A 9,644-nucleotide genomic window follows, 5' to 3' on the forward strand; every position below is an offset into this window, starting at 1 on the left:
CTTCCCATGCATTAGTGTCTTTTCTAATGAGTCAGCTCTTTGCATCAGGTGGCCAAGTGTTAAAGCTTCAGTTTCAGCATCAGTCCTTCCAGTGAATATTCAGGGTTATTTCCTTTAGGATTGATTGGTTGGATCTCTTTGCAGTCCAAAGGACTCTCAAGAGTCTTCTCCAACACCACAGTTGAACAACATCAATTCTTTGGTGCTTAGCCTTCCTAATGGTCCAACTCTCACATCTGTAACATGACTACTGGAAAACCGGTAGCTTTGACTGTACGGACCTTTGTTGGCAAAGTAATATCTCTGCTTTTAAATATGCTGTCTAGGTTTGTCATAGTTTTTCTACCAAGGAGCAAGTGTCCTTTAATTTCATGGGAGCAGTAACCTTTCATAGTGATTTTGGAGCCCCTCAAAATAAAGTTTGTCACTGTTTTTCCATCTATTTGCCATGAAGTGATGGGACCAGACACCATGATCTTCATTTTTTGAATGTTGAGTTTTAAGCCATTTTTTTCACTCTCCTCTTTCACCTTCATCAAGAGGCTCTTTAGTTCCTCTTTGCTTTCTGCCATAAGGGTGTGTCATCTGCATATTTGAGGTTATTGATATTTCTCCCAGCAAACTTGATTCCAGCTTGTGATTCATCCAGCCCAGCATTTCCCATGATGTACTCTGAATATAAGTTAAATGAAGAGAATGACAATATACAGTCTTGACATACTTCTTTCCCAATTTTGAACCATTCTGTTGTCCCATGTCCAGTTCTAACTGTTGCTTCTTGTCCTGTATACAGGTTTCTCGGGAGACAGGTAAGTGGTGTGGTATTCTCATCTCTTTAAGAATTTTCCACAGTTATATTTTAGATTCCACATACAAGTGATATCATATGCTATTTGTCTTTGTCTGACTTAACTGCCTCCTGATAAATCTGTATGCAAGTCAAGAAGCAACAATTAGAACTGGACATGGAACAACAGACTGGTTTCAAATCAGGAAAGGAATACATCAAGGCTGTGTATTGTCACCCTGCTTATTTACCTTATATGCAGAGTACATCATGTGAAATGCTGGGCTGGATGAAGAACTAAAGAGCCTCTTGATGAAAGTGAAAGAGGAGAGTGAAAAAGTTGACTTAAAATTCAACATTCAGAAAACTGAGATCATGGCATCTGGTCCCATCGCTTCATGGCAAATAGATGGGGAAACAATGGAAACACTCACAGACTTTATATTTTGGGGTTCCAAAATCACTGCAGATGGTGATTGCAGCAATGAAACTAAGACACTTGTTCCTTGGAAGAAAAGCTATGACCAACCTAGACAGCATATTAAAAAGCAGAGACATTACTTTGCTGACAAAGGTCCATCTAGTCAAAGCTATGGTTTTTCCAGTAGTCATGTATGGATATGAGAGTTGGACTATAAAGAAAGCTGAGCACTGAAGAATTCATGCTTTTGAACTGTGGTATTGGAGAAGACTCTTGAGAGTCTCTTGGACAGCAAGGAGATCAAACCAGTCAATCCTAATGGAAATCAACCCTGAATATTCATTGGAAGAACTGATGCTGAAGCTCCTATACTGTGTTCACCTCATGTGAAGAACTGACTCCTTAGAAAAAACCCCGATGCTGGGAAATTTGAAGACAGGAGAAGGGGATGACAGAGGGTGAAATGGTTGGATGGCATCAGTGACTCAATGGACATGAGTTGAGTAAGCTCCAGGTGTTGGTGATGGACAGGGAGGCCTGGCATGCTGCAGTCCATGGGGTCGCAAAGAGTCGGACACAAATGAGCGACTGGACTGACTTACTTCACTTAGTATAATAATCTCTAGGTCCATCCATGTTGCTGTAAATGACATCATTTCATTCTTTTTTTATGACTGAGTAGTGTTCTATTTTGTATATGTTCCATCTCTTTGTTCAAATTCATCTGTCGATAGACATTTAGTTTGCTTCCATGTCTTAGCTGTTGTTAATAGGGCTGCAATGAACACGAGTGAATTATCTTTTCATATTACAGCTTGTCTGAATATACAGGGCATGACATGACCCTTTAATAGCACAGGTATACTGTGTGTCTGTTCATATATTGTGCATGTTTGTGTTTTATATACAAAAAGAGTAAGATGTTTTTCACCCCCTTCAAACATTCCCACTGCAATGCAGACATGTAGATGGAAAATGATGATGGCAAAGATAAAGACTCACAGAGGTATTAAGAAATGGCTGTAGCTGTCCCTGTGCAGCACTCTGTGCTGGGTGTTGTCCCAAGTACTTTAGACCCAGGGTCCCCACCCCTGGGCCTAGGACTGGTATTGGGCTATGGCCTGTTAGGAACTGGGTTGCAGAGCAGGTAGTGAGTGGTGGGTGAACGAGTGAAACTTCATCTGCTGCTACCTGTTACTTGCATTAGCACCTGAACCATCCGCCTGACATCTCTGGTCCACGATAAAATTGTCTTCCAAGAAATCGGTCCCTGATGCCAAACAAGCTGGGGACTGTTGCTTTAGACAACATATAGTTTGATCCCCACAGTGAAGGACTTAGTTGATGGGAAAACTGAGGTAGAGAGTAGTCAAGTGACTTGTCCACAGAAGTGTCCAGGTTTGCAGTTGATAAAAAGTCTGGGACTTTGGTTGATCCTTCCAATTCTGCTGACCACACCCAAGCATTTCGGATAGTTGGGTGTTTTCTCCTTAATGACTTGCAGGGAAGCACATTTTCTAGGTTATGTGCCCCACTACCCCAGCATGGACAACACCAACTTGTTATCAGTGAAACTAGTGTCTGATGGGTGCAGTGCAAGGTGGAAGGGAGGAAGTGTTGTCCCTCTCCTGTGGCTCTGCCCTGGAACTTGGTGCTGAGACAGTGGGACTTGGTGTAGTTGGTTGAATTAAACTTTAGTGTCTACATACATGTTTGCAGCTGTGCATTCTAGAAGGACCACATCAAAAAAGTGAAACTGTCCCAGGTCCAATAAAAGTCCTGTTTTGGATGTGGAAAAAAGAACCCTTCTCTACTGTCGGGAATGTAAGTTGGTACAGTCATTCTGAAGAGCAGCATGGAGATTTCTTAAACCCTAAAAATAGAGTTGCCATATGATCCAGCAATCCCACTTCTGGGCATATATCTGAAAAAGATGAAAACTCTAATTAAAAAAGATACCTGCAACCCAATGTTCATTGCAGCACTATTTACAATAGCCAGGATATTAAGCATCTTAAATGTCCATTGACAGATGAATGGATAAAGATGTTTGCTGCTGCTGCTGCTAAGTCGCTTCAGTCATGTCCGACTCTGTGCAACCCCATAGATGGCAGCCCACCAGGCTCCCCCGTCCCTGGGATTATCCAGGCAAGAACACTGGAGTGGGTTGCCATTTCCTTCTCCAATGCATGAAAAGTGAAGAGTGAAAGTGTTTACTCAGCCCTAACAAGGAATGGAGTAATGCCATTTGCAACAACATAGATGGACCTAGGGACTATCATACTAAGTTAAGTCAGTCATAGAAAGACAAATACCGTATGATATCGCCTGTATGTGAAATTAAAAAAATCAATACAAATGAGTTTACATGCAAAACAGAAATAGACTCACAGACATAGAAAACAGTCTTATGGTTACCAAAAGGGGAAGGGGATGAGGGATAAATTAAGAGTTCAGGATTAACATAAACACACTACTATATGTAAAATAGATAATCAATAAGCATAGGGAACTATACTTAGTATCTTATAATAACCTATAATGGAAAAGAATAATCATCCTATACGTCAATAAAAAAATACAAAAACTATGCAGGTGATTAAGATGTATAGTTCACTGGTCTAGCTAAAGCTAGTCAACAATTAAGTACAGTCCATATGTACCAAAATGATAACAAAAACGTTTGCCTTCCTCCATTATTTCATTGCTAGGAATTTATTCAAAGAGAATCCCAGATGCACATGACATTCTAACTACAGTGCTTATTAAATTTTACTGATAATGGGAAACCTGAGACTGAAAAACAATAGGCTTTCAAATTACATTTCTTTTGATCCAGACATAATCAGATTTGCCAACAAATATTTATCTAGATCCCAAGGATAGCTGCATAATGGTGAAAAGCTGGAAATATCTTAATTTTCACAATTAGGTTGGGTGAATAAAAATGTACTTTATCTACACATGATATATACCATACCATCATTAAATGATGATAAAGATGAATATTTAATGGTGGAGGAACAGTCTTCGTGTTATGTGAAGTGAATAAAAATACAATCTGAGGATTGGGAACCTGTGTACACCTGTGGTGGATTCATGTTGATGTACGGCAAAACCAATACAATATTGTAAAGTAATTAGCCTCTAATTAAAATAAATAAATTTAAATTAAAAAAAAATACAATCTGAGTCAACAAATCTTTAATGGGTGCTTATTGTGTGTCGCCAGGCAGCGCTCTAGGCCCTAGGAAGGCATTAGTGAACAAACACAGCAAAACCCCGACGTAACCGTGTAGATGACAGTCTAGTGTGGGGAGAGAGGTGATTTTATGGCACGTTAGGAGGTTAAAAGTGTGACAGAAAGTAGATCCGTCTAAGGAAGATAGAGGATGGTAAGGGTGTGTAGGGGTGGTGAGTGGAGGGTTTTCAGTCTGAAAAAAGCCTCAGTCTGGACAGCCTCACTGAGAAGGTAGCATTTGGGTTAAGATTGAGGGAGTGAATAAACAACAAATTCCTACTGTGTGGCACAGGGGACTATATGATAAACCATAGTGGAAAAGAATATGGAAAAGTATGCATTGGGTTGGTCAAAACGTTCATTCGGGGTTTTCTTTAAGATGGTAAGAAAAAACTCGAATGAACTTTTTGGCCAACCCAATATATGTATGTATAACTGAATCACTTTGCTGTATAGAAGAAATGAACACAACATAGTAAATCAACTATATTTCAATAAAATAAATTAAAAAAAAAAGATTGAAGGGGGATGAAGGAGTGACCATGGGATAGGAAAGGCCCCAGGTGAAGGGGACCTTGCAAGGGCCCTGGGGCCACATGTACCTGGCTCATCCAGGGACCATTGAGGGATCCAATATGGCTGGAGTCAGGCAAGGAGGGGTGAGGCCAAAAAGGTGAGAGCAGTGTGATTACAGACGGTCCCGAAAGCCACTGCCAGGAGTTCTACTTTTGCTTGAAGAGAAATGGGAGGGATGTTTTCTGTGTTTATTATATTCTATAGCTGCACTGTCCAGTATGATAACCTCTAACTCCTTGTGGCCACTGAGAACCTGAATTGTGGCTACTTTGAACTGAGTGCATTGTAATTGTAAAATACACGCTGGGCTCAAAGGCCAAATTCAATACTGCTGCTGCTGTTGCTGCTAAGTTGCTTCATTCATGACCGACTCTTTGCGACCCCATGGACTGTGGCCTGCCAGGCTCCTCTGTCCATGGGATTCTCCGAGCAAAGAATACTGGAGTGGGTTGCTGTGCCCTCTTCCAGGGATTTTCTCAACCCAGAGATCAAACCTGCATTTCCTGTGGCTCCTGCATTATAGGCAGATTCTTTGCTACTCAGCCACTGGGGGAAGCCCAAGTCTGTATTCTTTAGTACAAAAAATAATTTAAAATATCTTCATCATTTTTATATTTGATTACACATTGAAATGGCAATATTTTAGATATATGGTCTTTTTTTCACTTTGTAAAAATAATTCATTTATTTTTATCTGAAATGCAGTGGATTTTTGCCATTTGTTCTTTCTTGTCATATGGGCTATGAAGAAGAGCAGGTTTAAACACGTGTAACTCATTCTGCCATCTCCTGCCCACTGTCTTCTGGACAGCTGTTGTTTTCGCAGCATTTCTTTGTGATAGCAACCAGCAACAGTAGGGGACTTCTGGACTTTGTATTGTCAGACTCTTGAGCAACCTTGGATGGATCTGTGATTGTATCCTTTGCTGCTAAAGCAGTACAGCCTCCACAGGTTGGCAATTTCTCTCCAGTTGGCCTGATCAGAAAATCTTGGGCAAATTGTGAATTCTTCAAGATAGCTGCTGTTTCTTCATCCACTTCGACAGTTTCATCTTTCTTAAATGTTAAATTTGTATCAAATATTGAGTCTTTTTCGTGTCCCATGATTCCTCCATTATAAATAACTTGGCATCTTTTGGTTGGTCCTGTCTTAGGGAATTTGAAGAGGCGAAATATTACAGAAACAAAGCAGCAGTCACCAATCACGTTTTCTAGATCCTTGTTTTGAACGTAATGAAATTGGCAATGACCAAACGTGAGGGCAGAAGCCAATTTTTTGGGCAAAGATAGGAAGGTCTTTCTAGTACAAAGTACCACCCAGGGACTCACCCCATAAAACTTTGTGTGTCCTGATTTTTCCTGGCAATTCAAGACTAGCAAAGATGTCACTGAAATATAGCCTTCCACCATGTTTAACATTCAATATATCTCCTGCAGCACTTGCTGTTCATTAGGTACAAGGTTAATGACATAATTGGATATCACAATATCATAACACTCATTCTTGATTCCAGCCTCTTCCAGTTTCTCTATGTAGCCATGAATAAAGGTCACATTGGGTGCCTGGAAGCCATATTTTTCCATGTGATATTCAATGTACTTGTTAGCCACTTCTACCTGACCTCCTGTCATGTCTATTCCAGTGACATGTCCCTTCTCACCAACAAACTAACTAAGAGCATAGCAATCTCAGTTAATTTGACTACCCAGGTCCAAAATCCAGCAGTTTTCCAGACACTCAGAGATGACCAGACCACAGCCATAATACCTCAAGGATGCTTCCTCGTGTATATACTGCAGGGCTTCCTGGCTGTTTTTGCGACCAGCCTGCTGCAGTGACACAGGCATTGGTCTGCTGATACCTTCAGCACCTGCACGTCTTTCTGGATCTCAGTGTCACAGGGGGTCACCATGTTTCCTCTGTATCCAGGACTTGGGTACCCTTCAGATGGCTCTTGAGGCTAGATGCTGTGTGCTGTGCTTAGTTGCTTAGTCAAGTCCAACTCTTTGTGATCCCATGGACTGTACCCCACCTGGCTCCTCTGTCCGTGGGATTCTCCAGGCAAGAAAACTGGAGTGGGTTGCCATGCCCTCCTCCAGGGGATCTTTCCAACCCAGGGGTAAAACTCAGGTCTCCTACATTACAGGCAGATTCTTTACTGATGGAGCCGCCAGGGAAGCTATATATATCGAATTAAATAAATATATTGTTAAAGTTAATCCAGTTGCTTCATTCTCCTTTCATGGATGTGGCTAGTAGAAAATGTAAGTTTACGGGTGTGATCCCCTCCTATTTCCACTGGACAATCCTGTTCCATAGAGAACAACAGGATTGTTCAGTCACTCAGTCATGTCTGACTCTCTGTGACCCCATGGACTGCAGCACACAAAGCTTCCCTGTCCTTCACTATTTCCCAGAGTTTGCTCAAATTCATGTCTGTTGAGTCGGTGATGCCATCCAACCATCTCATCCTCTGTCACCCCCTTCTCCTCCTGCCCTCAGTCTTTCCCAGCATCAGGGTCTTATCCAACGAGTTGGCTCTTCATATCAGGTGGCCAAAGTATTGGAGCTTCAGCTTCAGCATCAGTCCTTCCAATGAATATTCAGGGTTGATATCCTTTAGGATTGACTGGTTTGTTTTCCTTGCTGTCCAGATGACTTCAGTTCTATAGATGAGAGTTGGAAGCAAATGGGACCCCTGTGATTGTGTCAGAGGTGAGCAGAAATGGTAGGAGATGGGATATAGATTCACATTTATTTATTTTGGGGCTGTGCTGTGTGGCTTGTGGGGTCATAGTTCCCCTACCAGGGACTGAACCTGTGCCTTCAGCAGTGAAAGCTCAGAGTCCTAATCACTGGACCACATGGGAATTCCTAGGATATATTTTGAATCATAAATGATACAGTTTTGGGGACAGACTGGATGGGAGTGTGAGAAGATAACTGTGGGGTTTTTAACTAGGAAACTGAAAGGGTGGAGCTGGGACTGATCAGGTCTCAGCATCAGGTATTGAATTTGAGGTGTCCACAGCACAGCCAAGTAGAGATGCTTGGTAGAGAGTTACAGAGGGGAGTCTGGAATTGGAGGAGAGGGCAGGGCTGAGGAGTGAGCTTGGAGGGGCTGTTTCAAGCCTAAGTCTAGACAAGGACCCCAGGGAAGAGAAGAGGACTGAGCCCCTGGTGCTCCAGCTCTGAGAGGCTGGAGGAAGAGAAGAAACTGCAAAGCAAACCAAGAATGGATGGGGAATGGGGGACTGGAGGACTGACATCTTACAAGCAGAGCAAAGAAAGAGCTTTCAGGAGGAAGGAGAGGGAAAGAGAGGCAAACACCAGAGAGAAGAGGGCTCTTTTAGTGGAAAGCTGATGGGAATGTCTGAAGGCAGACCCACCAGGGAGGAATTTGGAGGAGGCAATTGCTGCAATTTTTTTTCTAAGAAATTAGTGTAAAAAGGAGCAGAAAACTGGGAAGATAGCATTAAGATTAGGCTATGCATCCAAATGTGAACAGTTGCACCCTTGGGATGATGAATGTGCTTCTTAAAATTTTGTTGTGACTTAAGAAAATAATTCCTATAACAACCAGGTCCATTTTGAGCAGAAAAAGTTCTAAAATCAACAGTGGAGTTTGTACAATTTCTTAATAGCAAAACCCTCTAATCAGCTCAGTTCTTAAATACAGAATTGGAAGTTGGGAGCTCCCTATGGATGTTTTCAAATTTCCCTTAAAAAATGGAGTAGCATTATCTTTTTTTCTTGGGCTGAGACACAATATTGAATTTCTTCTTAAATTACTAGGAGCTGGCTTGTCTCTAGAATGGACCTGAACAAATTGACCTACCCTCTATCAATGAAGGGCTTTTAAAAGGATCTTCTTGCCTTTCAGCCTTTTTTAAACAAATATTTTTAATTGAAGGATAATTGATTTACAATATTGTGTTGGTTTCTGCCACACAGTAACGTGGATCTGCCATAGGTACACGTATGTCCCCTCCTTCTTGAACCTCCCTCCCACCTCCTACCCCATCCCAACCCTCTAGGTTGTCATACAGCCCTGGTTTGAGTTCCCTCAGTCATACAGCAAATTCCCGTTGGCTATTTATTTTACATATAGTAGCATATATACTTCCATGCTACTCTCTCCATTCGTCCCACCCTCTCCGCCCCACCCCTGCCCCTGTGTCCATAAGTTTGTTCTTTATGTCTGTGTCTCCTTTGCTATGTTGCAAATAGGATCATCAGTATCATTTTTCTAGATCTCATACATATGTGTTAAAATACGATATTTATTTTTCTCTTCTGACTTACTTCACTCTGTATAATGAGCTCTAGTTTCATCCACCTCATTAGCACTGACCAAATTTGTTCCTTTTCCTTTTTATGCCTGAGTAATACTCCACACACACACACACACACACACACACACACATGAAGTGAAGAGAAGTCTCTCAGTTGTGTCCAACTCTTTGTGACCCCATGGACTGTAGCCTGCCAGGCTCCTTTGTGCATGGGACTTTCCAGGCAAGAATACTGGAGTGGGTTGCCATTTCCTTCTCCAGGGGATCTTCGTGGCCCAAGGATTGAACCCAGGTCTCCTGCACTGTAGGGAGACTCTTTACTG

At 41.8% G+C, this 9,644-nt stretch overlaps 1 pseudogene; it reads right to left on the minus strand.

The window, feature by feature from the left end:
• Positions 1-5,799: 5,799 nt before the first annotated feature.
• LOC105003823 lies at positions 5,800-6,938 on the minus strand (annotated as a pseudogene).
• Positions 6,939-9,644: the final 2,706 nt, after the last annotated feature.

Source organism: Bison bison, unplaced genomic scaffold (assembly GCF_000754665.1).
Source record: "Bison bison bison isolate TAMUID 2011002044 unplaced genomic scaffold, Bison_UMD1.0 scf7180017864471, whole genome shotgun sequence".
In the NCBI taxonomy this organism is placed as follows: Eukaryota; Metazoa; Chordata; class Mammalia; order Artiodactyla; family Bovidae; genus Bison; species Bison bison.